We start from the raw sequence: 14,110 nt of genomic DNA, 5'->3' as shown, positions 1-14,110 counted from the left end.
CTACCAACTACGTTGAGAAACTGAGCATCTATATGTAGAAAAAACAAACTAGATCTATACCATTCACTCTATATAAGAATTATGCCTCTTTCCCACAATTCATGTTGCTTTGCCTATGTGACCAAAGCCTTGGAGTTTGATAGTTCAAGGAGAAAAAGACTGTATCCCCTCCAGAATTCATCAGTAGCCAATGTTTTAGAACAGTGAGGTGCCGTGAGTCCCTCCCTAACCCCTGACTGAATGTTGACAGGCCCAGTCTTGTGTAGGCCCAGTGCAGGTCAAATATTATTCAATAGATGGTTAAACTATGGCATTAGTACTACAGTATTCGACTTTGCAGTAAAAAGGAACAAAATATTGGTAATACTAACCACCAGCATGACCCTCCCAACTGAAATGCTTCCTTCTGGAAAGGACATGCACTGATGTGGTTTCCTGCAGGAGATCAAACCAGGCAGCAACCCAGCCTAACTGGGAGAGGCGCCCTGAGACGCCATCCCCGTGCAGCTATCAGCGATTGGCTGCTGCGCTGCGGTAGGAGGAGTCGGGTTTCTTCTGGGGTGTGGCTGTCGGGAGGTTGTCCCTGCTCTGAAGGATGCCTTCACGCCCATGCTTGCACAAGATGCACTCAGTGGATTGCAGAAATGAGGAAGCTTTTGTGAAGGCGGGAGGGAGAAGACGTTGGGGGCTTTGGGGAGTGAGACAGGAAGTTTGGGTTGGATAGGATCAAGATACATTGTTTTACATATAGGAAATTGTCAAAAAGGTTTTTTTAAGTTAAAAAATCCTCCAGAGAATTACACTAGTGAAACAAACAAAACACACACACACACACACACACACACACACACACATCTCCGCTGACATACATTTTTAACAGACTTGAACACACGGAGAGCAGACAAGCAGCGGTGCCCACGGAGGTCGGCTGAGGAAGGACATAGGCACTGCTAAAGCGTGAGAGCCACTAAAATGGTTCTGCAGGTAAAAGTGCTGGCCACCAAGGCTGATGATGGCCTGAGTTCAGTCCCTGGAGTCCACATGGTGGAAGAGGAGAATCAACTCCTGTAAGTTGCTCTCTGACACCCACCTTTTGCCACAGCAGGCACACTCAAGCATGCGCGCGCGCGAACATGCGCCATCTTTGAGTGCTCGGCACTGAAACATATACTATAGCATTGGCACCTGTCGCTATTGGGAACTGATAGGTCAACAGAGTCTGTGTTATTCTCGCCTCTGGACAAGAGTCTACAGTGAGCCTCACGAACAATAAACATCCTGAAGGGATGAGATTAGTTATGCCATAAACATATTTTTTTTTTAGATCCAGAAAAAAAAAATGGACCAAAACTGTTTCCATTTTGAATTTATTGCTAATGTCATTTGGTTCAACCTGCAGAATTTCCCAGGGCAGTCTGCATCCTGGCCCAACCTTCTCCCTTGGCAGACAGCAAGGCATTCTTGCCAGTACCATCCCAGTGGCTGTGCATGTGGCTGCCAGCGTCACCCTGGCTACCTGCAGGGACACTCCTGTCACTGCCTGAAGGGTGGGAAGTGTTCTATTCCTATCAGGGCAGTAAGTAAGAGGCTGGCCTAAAGAAGCGCGCTGTTCAGTGCTAGAGCCAGGCCCACACCGTTTCTTTCCTTCATGGAACTTGAGATAAGTTTCCCAGCAGTCCTGCTTCCTCCTTCCAAGTCCACACTGCTATTCCAGACCACACAGCACCCAGGTTTTTGTCACCTCAGGGACATCTAAAAAGGAGCACATGTGCCCTTCGTCTGTGCTGCTGCTCTCCAAGGTCCCGTCAATGTGTTCTGGCGTTTTCACCCTGAGGCCCTGCCTCTGTCCCAGCATGGTTTCTGTATTGCTGGAGCGAGGTCCATCCATCCTCGAGGGGCTGTGGGAGCTGATCAGCGAGACCTCAGAGCTTTACTATTTGTGGCCTTGGGCAACTTCCTTAGAGTCCTAGGATCCTCACATGCTTCGCAGGTGCCTTAGCTACTCTTGTTATTGTTGGATTGTTTGAATATCTTGTTGAATACACTGCAAGGGTGAAGTGGGCTGGTTAGTGACCAGAGTTCTGTCTGATTGGCTGGGTTTTAGGATCTCACTCTGTAGCCCACAGTGTCCTGGAACTCCTCTTCCTCCTCTCACAGTTGTCCCCATGAGGGGTTGCAGGTGCCTGCCAAGCCATGATGCTCAGTATCTAAAAAAATTAATTATTATATGTGTGTGGGAATGTGGGAATGGAGGTCATAAGGCAACTTTGTGGAATTAGTTCTTTTAGGAATTGAATTTAGGTGGCAAATGCCTTCCTCCACTGAGCTATCTCAGTTGCCATCCATATGTTTAGAAAGGTTTTGTAGGAGGAAACATATGTCATCCGTATGTTAAGAAAGGTTTTGTCTGGAGGAGCTAGTGATCACTCGGCCTCACTCTCCCCAGCGCCTGTTAGCTGTTTTTGTAGCCTGACATCACATAATTTCTTCCACGTGTAGATTCTAAAACACACTGATTTGATAGGAATAGAAGACAGGATAGTGACTACCAGAGGCTGGGAAGGCAAGAGGAAGAGCGAAGGCAGAGAGACCGGTTCTACACGGAAAGCCACAGCTGGCTGTGAGCAGTAAGCTCTCAAATTCTACTGTACAGACGGGTGATTAGAATCCACAGTGTTCAATTGTGCGTGTCAAAATACCTAGAACTGGGAATGTTCTCACCATTAAAGAAACTACGGGTCAACAAACAAATTAATTAATAATAATTTTTAAAATCTCACTAGGAAAAATAAAATAAAAGAAACTATGGATGGCCTGGCACAGTAGTGCACACCTATAATCCCAGCACTCGGGAGGCAGAGGCAGGCAGATTTGCCTGTGAGTTCGAGGCCAGCCTGGTCTACAAAGCAAGTCCAGTAAAGCCAAGGCTACATAGAGAAACCCTGTCTTGAAAAACAAGGGGCTGGAGAAATGGCTCAGAGGTTAAGGGCACTAACTGCTCTTCCGAAGGTCCTGAGTTAAGTACCCAGCAACCACATGGTGGCTCACAACCATCTATAATGTGATCTGATGCATTCCTCTGGCCTGCAGGTGTACATGCAGGCAGAGCACAATAATAATAATAATAATAATAATAATAATAATAATAATAATAATAATAATAAAACAAATATTTAAAAACAAACAAAAAACAGGGAAAAAGGATAGAAAAAAGCTATGGATGGTGGGTAATCCAAATATCCTGCTTTTATCATTACACCATATATAAACATAGGTCATGTTTTCTAATAAGATACAGAAAGGAGACGGGAGGGGAGGTGGAAGTGGGAGAGGGGGTTGTAATCAGGATATATTATATTAAAAACCGGAGCCAGGCGTGGTGGCGCACACCTTTAATCCCAGCACCTGGGAGGCAGAGGCAGGTGGATCACTGTGAGTTTAAGACCAACCTGGTCTACAAAGTGAGTCCAGGACAGCCAAGGCTACACAGAGAAACCCTGTCCCCTCCCCCCTCCAAAAAACCAATAAAATAAAATAACCTATTTTCTGTTTTTTATATTTTCAATAAGAGAAAAAACATATAATTGTGTAAACTATGAACTTAAAAATAAAAAAGTTAAATAGCGTTTAGGGTTTGGGTCTTTTCCTTCCTTTGCCATTGGTCCTCCTTACCCTATCTTTACCATGACTCTAGACGGTATGTTCCTGTGAGTGTATGGCATGGGATATATGGTGTGTTTATGTACACATGTGTGTAGTATGTGGATGTGTTTATGTGTGCACATATGTAGACTATTGGTGTTAGTATGTATGTTTATTTGTGCATATGTGTATGTGTGATATGTGGGTGTGAGTGGCTGTGTATACGTGTGTGGTATGTGACTGTGTTTGTGTGTGCATGTGAGTAGTACATGAGTGTGAGTGGCTGTTTATGTGTGTGTGGATGTGCACACTTGGCCTTGAACTTTAAGGAGCATAGCTGAGCAGTAAGGCTGTTCTGTTAATAAACCTGTCCAACAGGACAAGCCAGCTGAAGAGCAGGCTCAAGACGAGTGCTACAATCTTCCTGAGTGTTTCAGCAGCTTTCACTGGGTGTAAAGCTTCCATATGATATCTTCTTTAGAAAATGCAGGCAGGCAGCTGAGCATAGTGGCACACAGCTTTAATCCCAGCACTCAGGAGGCAGAGGCAAGCAGATCGCTGCGAGTTCGAGGCCAGCCTGGTCTACAAAGTGAGTCCAGGACAACTAAGCCAAGGGTACATAGAAAAACCCTGTCTTGAAAAACAAACAAACAAATTAATTTAAACAATAAAAAATGAAAGAAAAGAAAGTACAGGCAGCTGATGGGATGATAAAGCAAAGCTCCCTTTATTACCAGTAAAAAAATTGGGCTCGGGAGGAGCTGGGCGGGCTCTCTACATCACCTGCTACTGCAGACTCGGCGTCTCTGCAGCCCAGTTCCCTCCACACGGAGATAGTCAACATCTTCACAGAAGGAAAATATTCTCTTTCCTGAAGAGGACATTTTTTTTTCACCCTCATTAACTTTTATGATTGGTAAAATATTTTCATTATATTAGGCAGAAAGAATCTGGACCAAGTATAGAAGCCAAACTATTTGAAATATCTTTCTGGTCAGAAAGACAGTGCAACCCGCTCCAAGGGAAGTTTCTGGTCTCCGGAAAATCTAACGGAACACTGGCCTGCCAGGAAGGCTGAGAAACCAGGCCTAGCTTCAGTCCTTTCTTCTCCGACAGCCTGGACGTGGACTGAAGTTTATTTGTTGAATACACTCTTCTTTCTTGTAACCATGGCATCTGCTTTAGCGGAGTGTTTCTTAGGTCAGGCTGCTGCTGAGCCAATATTTATCATTTTAGAAATTTCCATGAGTCATAAGTGAAACCTGCGCCCACAGCACCTTCTACAGGCGTTTCTTTCCTAGAGTTGTTTAAAATGGAAAGGAGGAGATGGCGGGCCTAGAATCCAACACTCGGCATCTGTCGGAGCACCTGCGTGCTCTCTTCTGTCTGAGGGATCCGGCTCTGAACCTTCAAAGACTGGGTGCTCGCTGGGAGGAGTCTCCTTCTGGCCCTGCAGTCCTCTGAAGCTTCTGAACTGGCCTGGCCGAGGAAGGACACTTTAGAGGTTGGCAGAAGGAAGTGACTCACTGTGCTCAAGGGGCAGGCGAGTCAGTTTTCCACGCGATCCAGAACAAAATGAGCAAGTGATTCCTCCCACCTCCAGCACAGGAAATCTCGGGAGCCGGCTCACCTCTGAGACATTGGGCCAGCGTTCACTAACCAGGCACCTCTCTCCCCAGTGATCAAAAACAAGATGAAAACCGTGGTCACCTGGACGGCAGGATGTGGCCCGAGGCCTCATTTGCATGTCATGAAAATGTGTGAGGTTAATGCTGTTTGGGCCCTTCGAACACGCTTCGGGAACCCCATGAATAAACTGTATGGTAAATTATTTGGTTTCTTTTTATTTTTTAAAGGAAGGGCTGGGGATATTGGCTCCACTGGTAGAACGCGTGCACAGCACAGATGACACAAGGGTTTCAAGACCCAGCCCTGCGGTACCTGCCTGCAATTTCAGCACTAGGCAGGTGGAGGCAGATGATCAAGGGTACCCTCAAACGCACAGTGAGTTCCGGCGGACCTTATCTCAAAAAACAAACAAACAAACAAACAAACAAAACCAGTCAAACAACTGTCACTATGCCCAGTTCCCAAGTCTTAGAGTTTATAAGCAAAAGCCTGGGGCCTGTCTTCAAATGGTTAGCATAAAATGCAACTACTAAGGCCAGGTTAAACTCTCAATATTTTTTTGTTGTTATTGTTGTTTTTTTGAGACAGGGTTTCTCTGTGTAGCACTGGTGTCCTGGACTTGCTCTGTAGACCAGGCTGGCCTCAAACTCACAGAGATCGGCCTGCCTCTGCTTCCCAAGTGCTGGGATTAAAAGTGTGTACCACCATGCTCTGCTAAACTCTCAATATTTAAAAAAATATATATATTATTTTAATTATTTTGGTGCTGGGGATTGAGCCTAGGGTCTGCCTTTCATGAGCTAAACCTGACCTCTTCCACTGATTCTCAATAAATCAGCTATAGCAGTGGTTCTTAAACTGTGGGTAGTGGCCGCTCTTGTCGCAGAGGTCACCTAAGACCATCAGAAAACATATTTACATTTTGATTCATAGCAGTAGTAAAATTACAGTTTAAAAGTAGCAAAAAACAAGGTTGCAGCATTAGGGAGGTTGAGAGCCACTGTTCTACAGAGGGCTAACATCGCATCTTACAGCCTCAGAGGCTGTTTAATATCATTAACACCTTCATTCTCCAGGTGAAGGCAAGGAGAGGCAGAGAGCGGTGCTCCCAGCGATGTCATGAAGGGCAGACTAGCAGGGCACAGCACAGGATCAGGGTCTGGAGATAAAAATACCGGGATCCTTGTGATAAGAGCAAGACCCTGGCGCTAAATGACCTTCAAATCTCCAGTGCAGCCCCTGCCTTCTGACTGTTTCTTATAGAAGCTTCTTTGCTCATGACTATGTTTCCTTGTTGGGAAGACCTGAATTTCCTTGACTGAGTCATTAGTTGGCACCACTCTTTCCATGCCCAGATGAGAAATCAAGGAAGTAACCAGAACAGCCCTTACCCCCCCCAAAACAACACACACACACACACACACACACACACACACACACACACACACACAAGCAACCCCCATATATTTCTACATTCATGAATCTTAGGCCATGGGTCTAATTTCTTCCTTTTTTCCTTTTTTTTGGGGGGGGAGATTTCAAGACAGGGTTTCTCTGTGTAGCCTTGGCTGTCCTGGACTCACTTTGTAGACCAGGCTGGCCTCAAACTCACAGCGATCCACCTGCCTCTGCCTCCGGAGTGCTGGGATTAAAGGCGTGCGCCACCACATTGGTGAGGTCTGATTTCTTGAGAGGAGTACATCTGTACTCTTTTCCTCCACACTTTCACCTCTCCACAGACCCTTAAGCTGTTTTTTCATTCGTCTGTATTTTATATTTACATTGGCCAATATAAAGAAGCCACATGGTAGTCAGGCTCAGGTGCTCATGCCTATAATCACAGCACTCAGGGAGGCAGAGGCAGGTGGATCGCTGTGAGTTCAAGGCCAGCCTGGTCTACAAAGTGAGTCCAGGATAGCCAAGGCTACACAGAAAAACCTAGTCTTGAAATTAAAAAAGAAAGAAAGAAGGGAAGGAAGGAAGGAAGGAAGGACAGAAGGAAGGAAACAACACATGGGCCACCTTTATGGTTTCCCTTTGTGGATGGCTTGCTGCCTTAAGACCTGGTAACATTTGGCTGGGTGGCAGTGGCATAGCATTTGCTTGATGTGATCTGCCCAGCTGGTTAGAATCTAGAGAAATCCCAGGGGATCCGCCTCCTGCCTTTGATCTGCTGCTGCCTGTCACTGCCCTGTGGAGGGCTCAGGACTTCCTCATCTTTGTGTTTCTCGCTAACACAGCCACAGCTGGCACAGACTGGGACCCCAGGAAACATCTGCCAGGTCAAAGTCACAGAAAGTGTCAAAAGGATATGCCACTGAGAATAGAAACAAGATCCTTGTTTTGCCTCTAAATACAAGCTTTTTTCTTTTTAGCACTTGGCTTCTCTCTTTCATGGGGGAAACATTTAGTAATAATGGACACTAGGAAAATGAAAATAGCCCTCTAAAAAAATTAGACCAGGCTACTCAGACTCCTACGTGGCTAGTATGTTATGAGACCGAGCACAAGAAATCCTTGTTTTTGTAGGTCAAAAATAATTTTGCTTTTTTTTTTTTTTTTTTTTTTTTTTTTTTTTTTTTGAGACAGGACTTTGCTACAAGGCTGGCCTGAAATTTGCAATCCTCCTGTCTCGGTCTTCTGAGTGCTGGGATAACAAGCATACACCACCATACCTCATTCTCCCAAATAGCTGAGTACTACAAGAGATAGCTGTTTAACCCAATGCAATAGAAAAAATACAAGTAGATAAAATAATGTATGCTTTCTCTTACATGCAGAGCATAGACTCTGTGTGTGTGTGTGTGTGTGTGTGTGTGTGTGTGTGTGTGTGTGTGTGTGTTTATACATAAATATGTGTGACACAAAAGCAGGGGGAGAAAGGAGACAAGCAATCCTCCTATCTCTGCACCAGCTACACTGCCCTACATGATCACCTTTTGGCCTCACTGGGTCCACCCACCGTGGCTCCTCGGGCCTCTGTCTCTTTGACAGGCCATCCTAGCTCTTTCCTCCATCGAGGATGTCCCCTTCCCCACGACCATTCCACGTCGCAGTCCTTCATGACATGTAAGCGTCATTAAATAGCACCTCTTGGCCACTCCAACCTCTCAGGTGCCCAGTTTATCAGTGGAGCGTTTCCCGCCCACAACCCTGTCCTTCCGGTATAGTTATTTGTTGAACTTTGCTACACTAAAGTCCAGGGTGAAAGGAATCTTGTTTCACTCCAGCCTCCAAACAGGGCAGGCACATTACAGGTACAAAACAAATGCTGAGACAATAAAAGCAGTGGTTTGCTTTTAAAAGCAGGTGGGTCATCCTCAAAGTCAGTATTTCTTCAAACCTTTGCTTCCCCCTTTCTAATGCCACTGTGCTGGATTCCTTTACACAGACATTGGCTGGTTCCTATCCTTCATGTCTTCACTCTTTGCATGCTTTTATCTTTTTGCTGTCTTCCAAGTTAGCTTTTTGACTTCATCTTTTCAACTACCTCTGGGTTGGTTTCTAATGTCTTTAACTTCTTACAGCTGTTCCGGCCTCTTTGGGAATGTTTGCTATGCTCACACCTTGCTTCTGCTTGAGTTTATTTAGCTTGCTGTCCATCACAGTGCCTGCACTTCTTTTCCATCTCTTTCTTGACTAGCAGTCATATGTGTCTTAGGATCTTCACCTATCCAGGCCTGTGAGGATTGGGGCTCCCTCTTGGCAAGACAGGGAGGGATGGTCTAGGCTGGGATTTCCTACAAAGTTTCTATTCCCTTCATGTCTATCCTTGACTTTATAATTTGTGATTGCACCTAACCCTTGACCTCTTCTGCATTTTGGAGAGTTTATCCTGAAACCAAATTCTCAATTTCTTTATTTGTCCCATTATGAACATTTTTTTGGCTTATCTTTCTTTAGAAAGGCAACTACTTAACAGCTCTGCAAGCATTGAGACCAACTGTACCTTTTAAATACTCCATAAAAGCCTGTCAGTTTTGATTTGTTTTCTTTCTTTCTTTTTCTATTATTCATTTTATTTATCCTCAGGTAACCCAGGTTAGCATCAGACTATGTAGCTAAGGATGACCTTCTGATGTTCTGGCCTCTACCTCTTTAGAGCTAAGATTAAAGGTGTGCCCTACCATGTCCTGCTGTTGGGGATCAGACCCAGGACTTCCTGTACCCTAGGCAAGCATTCTACCAACTAAGCTAGATCCCCAGCCCTGGGAGGTTCTAAAACTGATCAGCAAGGCAATGTGACACCAGTTTTGGTCTAGGAATTGTGGGATTGTGCACATATGCCTACTCTGGACTTCCTTTTCAGAACACCTTCCGTAGTTTCCCCGGAATCCTAGGTTGAGCACATGGGCTTCTAGGGCAGAGGTTCTCAATCTTCCTAACACTGCAGACTTTCAATACAGTGCCTCATGTTGGAGTGGCTCCAACCATAGTTACTCTCGTTGCTACTTCATAACTGTAACTTTGCTGCTGTTATGAATTGTAATATAAATATCTGTGTTTTCTGATGGTCTTAGGTGACTCCTGTGCAAGGCTGTTTGACACCCACCTGTGACACACAGGTTGAGAACCACTGATCTAGGGATTATAAACATGCTTTGAGAGTTGGCACAAAAATTCATCTTTCTAGAGTGGGAGGCTTAATATTCTTCATGAAAATCATAGTAGTGACAATCTCTTGAGTCCTTCTTTTGCAATTTGAGGCAGGCAGAAGCCTCCTTGTTGATGTCATTCTGATGGCCCCACGAAAATGGGTGATTAGAAAAAAGAGTGTTCAGCCCATGAAGGAGGTGGGCACTTGAGACTATACCGTCAGCATTCACAAGTGCACCCACTGGAGCAGGCGTCAGGAAGCGTGCTCCTCTGGCACTTAGTCGAATGTACACACCTTTGCCACAACAGAGATGGGGATCCCAGAAGTATGCACTGGTACCACGTTCAACAGAGCTGTCTGTGCCAAAGAAATAAAAAATGGTCCCGTTCCATGTATGTGTGTCCAGACATAGTGAAGCTGAGGAGTCACCAACAAACCATGGACTTTGGTAGCATGTGTCCTTGCTACCACATTCAGATTTTACAGTCAATATGGAAGAAAACCAACAGCTGAGGATCAAATAAACTTAGAAAACTGGAGAAAAAAAAATATATATAGATATCTCACAGAGGGGTTATCTGTAACCCCTGGGCAAAGAGGGGTTAAGAACCAGTGTTACAGCTGTTGTACTACTTTCCACTCCATTTTCTCCTGATTTACCGTGAGTAGCACATTGTTATCTAAAACACACAGATCTGTTCAACGCTTAATATATGAAGAGTGACTTTTACTGTCCCAAAAAAACCAAGAGATGACAGAACCTTAGGGCTGCCAATCTTCAGGACAGGCAACTCATATTCTTTCTCTCTCTCTCCCCTGCCCCCTCTTCCCATCCTCTACTCATGCTCAATAATTATCACCCACAATGTGTTTTCTTCAACTTCCTTCTATCTTTTCTTTTCTTTTTCTTTTTCTTTTTTTTTTCTTTTCTTTTTTTTTGCCATAAAATACTTTGTCGTTTTAATACAATACCGGATTAGTCCATCTGTGACTCATGTCTTCTGATGATAGAGGTCTTGGGCGTTTAAGGAATTCCTTTTCATCTTACCTTCTCTGTAGACTCACCTCTACTTATCTCTCAACATCCATTTTTCTTTCATGCCTTAGTGAAGAAACCTGTTTCTAAGCTGAGCACATTGCTGGCTAGGGCACGAGCAACATCTCACTGATGAAATTCTGGTGAAGGTGACAAAAGCAGAAATTCTGGGAAGTTTTTTGTTTTTTTGTTTTTGTTTGTTTGTTTGTTTTGTTTAAAGAAAGAAGAGAGCAGTCATGGTGGTTCACACATTTAATTCCAGCACTCAGGAGGCAGAGGTAGGTGGATCTCTACAAAGGCCAATCTGGTCTACAAAGAGAGTATAGGACAGCCAGCTATTACACAGAGAAACCCTGTCTCAAAAAACCTAAAACAAACAAACAAAAAGAGAGATGAGATCTTTTCACATTCTTTTCTTCCTTCTTCCTACATCACTAGCTTTTGAAGTCTCTGCAATATGGAACATTTTTAAAAAATAGAAGCAATATACACTCATCCACCCATTAATACTGTACAATGAAGATCTTTCCAGGCTGCCATTTTTAAATAGATTTTATTCCCTTATTTTATGTAAGAGTACTGTCTGCATGTATGCCTGCACACTAGAGGAGGGCATCAGATCCCAGTGTAGATTACTGTGAGTCACCATGGGGTTGCTGGGTATTGAACTCACAACCTCGGGAAGAACAGCGCTCTTAACTGCTGAGCCATCTCTCCAGTCCCAAAATGCAGAAATTTGATTTACTTTTTTTTTTTCTCTCCCCTCGTGATAGGGTTTCTCTGTGTAGCCTTGGCTGTCTGGGACTCACTTTGTAGACCAGGCTGGCCTCAAACTCACAGAGATCCACCTGCCTCTGCCTCTCAAGTGCACCACCATGCCCGGCTCCAAGTTGTCATCTTATATTGCAAAAGAAAACCACATTCACTTTCCATATACACATTGTAGAGTTTGGACTTAGTGTAACCATAAACCAAACACTAGACTCCCTTATTTGGCCCTTTCACAGATGTATACAAGAAGCAGTAACAGGCTGGTCACTGAACACTGTTGGTGATGACTGTACCCCGGAAATCATGTGGATGGCTCTCAGTGCGGGAAGAGTCAATAAATGGACAGTCATGCTTGCTTATAGCAGCTGCAGGTAATGATAAGGAAAAGTCGCCAAGGCAATCATTAGTTGCATAAAGCAAGCTACAGAGCATTTACACCCAGCATAAAACTATTAATCAGAACACAAATGCAAATCAACCACACAGGGTGTGTGTTTCAATACCAGGCAGAGACTACGTCCATACCAGTGGTAATGCTGAGGGCACTGCGAGTAGAAGGAACAGCAGGTGCCCGTGGTGTCTTCTGTAACAGTTTGAATCTTCCCTACTGAGAACACACATTGTACTAATGTGACTAATATTACTTTTAATGACTACAGACATAAATAAGCAGGGAAATGAATTTGTGGTGGAAAATAACAGACATCAAAATAGTTTCCTATCTTCGGTTCTGACAGGGTTCCACGGCTCTCTGTGATCTCGTTACTGTATAATTTATTCTTCCTTGTTACTCAGATTAGTGGCTTAAAATGAAATCACTTCGATATTCACAGAATCAGTACCCAAAATACTTTCTAAATGAGACAAATGGAACACACCTGTCTCCTACTCTTTTGTGTCGCAGTCTTGCCAAGTTGCTATGATAGACTGATGTGCCATAGACTGGATGGTTTAACAACAGAAATTTCCCATGATTCTGTAGGCTTGGGAAGTCCAATATCAAGGGAGCAGTTGATTCAGTGCCTAACAAGGAATCTTCTCTTTCCTTTCTTCCTCGTCCTCCTTTTTGGTTTTTCAAGAGAGGGTTTCTCTGTATAGCCCTGGCTGTCCTGGAACTTGCTCTGTGGACTCTGCAGACCAGGACTAGGCTGGCCTCAAACTCAAGAGATCTGCCTAGCTCTGCCTCCCGGGGGCTGGGGCGAAGGGCGCGCCGTGGAACCGTTTCTTTACTCACAGACTGCTATCCTCGCTCATTCGCGCACTCTCTGACCTCACAACCCGGTTATCTTATAAAGACCCACTTCCAAATGCTACTGTGTCACATTGGGAACTAGGTTTCAACATATGGTCAACATAACATTAAATTAAAACTTGATCCTACTGAGAGTAAGGAGGAATAAAAATATCAAGAGCAACTGGGGGCAAGTGTGGGGGTTAAAGGCGACAGTGAACAGATGCATCAATTTGTCCGATAAATCCTAAACCATATTCAGATTCTGGTTCACATAGGAAACCATTTATTAAGTGTGTAGCATGTTGAGGGCGTGAGCCACTTCATGTAGAACACACCCAAAGTTTCTGTTGCCCTTCTGGGGGCTCCCAGTCAAATCTGGGAGTAGTGGTAAAGGTATAAAGGACAGTTCGTAGTCACAAAACAATGAAAGACCAGGAAAGGTGTCCACCAACCACCAGCAGCATCACCTCTTCTGTTCCAACATCTGATGGCACCAGAGACCCTAAACTCTAAAATCTGCATCTTAAATAGTTCTCTGGGTGACTTAGAGGCTTATGAAGGCTAGGGTCCGAGATGCAGCGTAAGACTATGGAAAGACACAAAACTGATTCCCTAGAATCAGTCAAAAAAACTGTCAAAAAAAAAAAAATCAGCCTGGCAGGTGGTAGGACACAGTTATTGGATAGACCCAAAAGGAGAGGGAGTGAGGCTAGAGGCAGAGGAGCCAGAGACTTGCTTAAGATTCTGAAGACATAGGAAATCTTAAATAAGTAAGCGGCAGGATTGTATTCTTGTGTTTGGACAACACTGGTAGCACTGTGGAGGATGAAACACTCAAATGAGATGTCCAACCGCCAAACAGACATCCTTAAATGAGAGGCTTCAACGTCGCACTACTGAGAAGTCTCATTTAGCGGTAGCCAGAGTCCTGGGCAGAAAAACAACAAACCAGAAGGGTTCTGGCTGCAGCTGGATGTAAGTTCTTTCTCCTTAGTGTGGTTCCCAACTAGAAACACCAAAGACCTGTTTAAAATGCAAATTCTTAGGGGAGGGGGAAAAGAAGGAAGGGGATGGGAGGAGAAAGGGAGCAGCGACCTGGATGTAAAGAGAGAGAGAGAAAAAATTAATAAAAATTGCAAATTCTTAAGTTACATTCTCAATGCATGGGGCCAGAGCTAAGAAATCTTTGGGGGCTGGAGAG

The 14,110-nt window shown here is 44.4% G+C and overlaps 1 protein-coding gene across 1 annotated transcript in view; it reads right to left on the bottom strand.

Moving 5' to 3' along the window:
- Nucleotides 1–405, bottom strand: part of BFSP1 (beaded filament structural protein 1) — a gene marked incomplete at its 5' end in the record, with an annotated part of 63,212 nt that extends 62,807 nt beyond the window's left edge. The window contains one exon of the mRNA XM_084776147.1: nt 372–405. The remainder of the gene's footprint in view (nt 1–371) is intronic.
- Nucleotides 406–14,110: the final 13,705 nt, after the last annotated feature.

Source organism: Acomys minous (assembly GCF_964271855.1).
Source record: "Acomys minous genome assembly, chromosome: 3".
In the NCBI taxonomy this organism is placed as follows: Eukaryota; Metazoa; Chordata; class Mammalia; order Rodentia; family Muridae; genus Acomys; species Acomys minous.
Note: the sequence above shows the minus strand (reverse complement) of the source record. Positions and strands in the feature narration are given on the sequence as shown.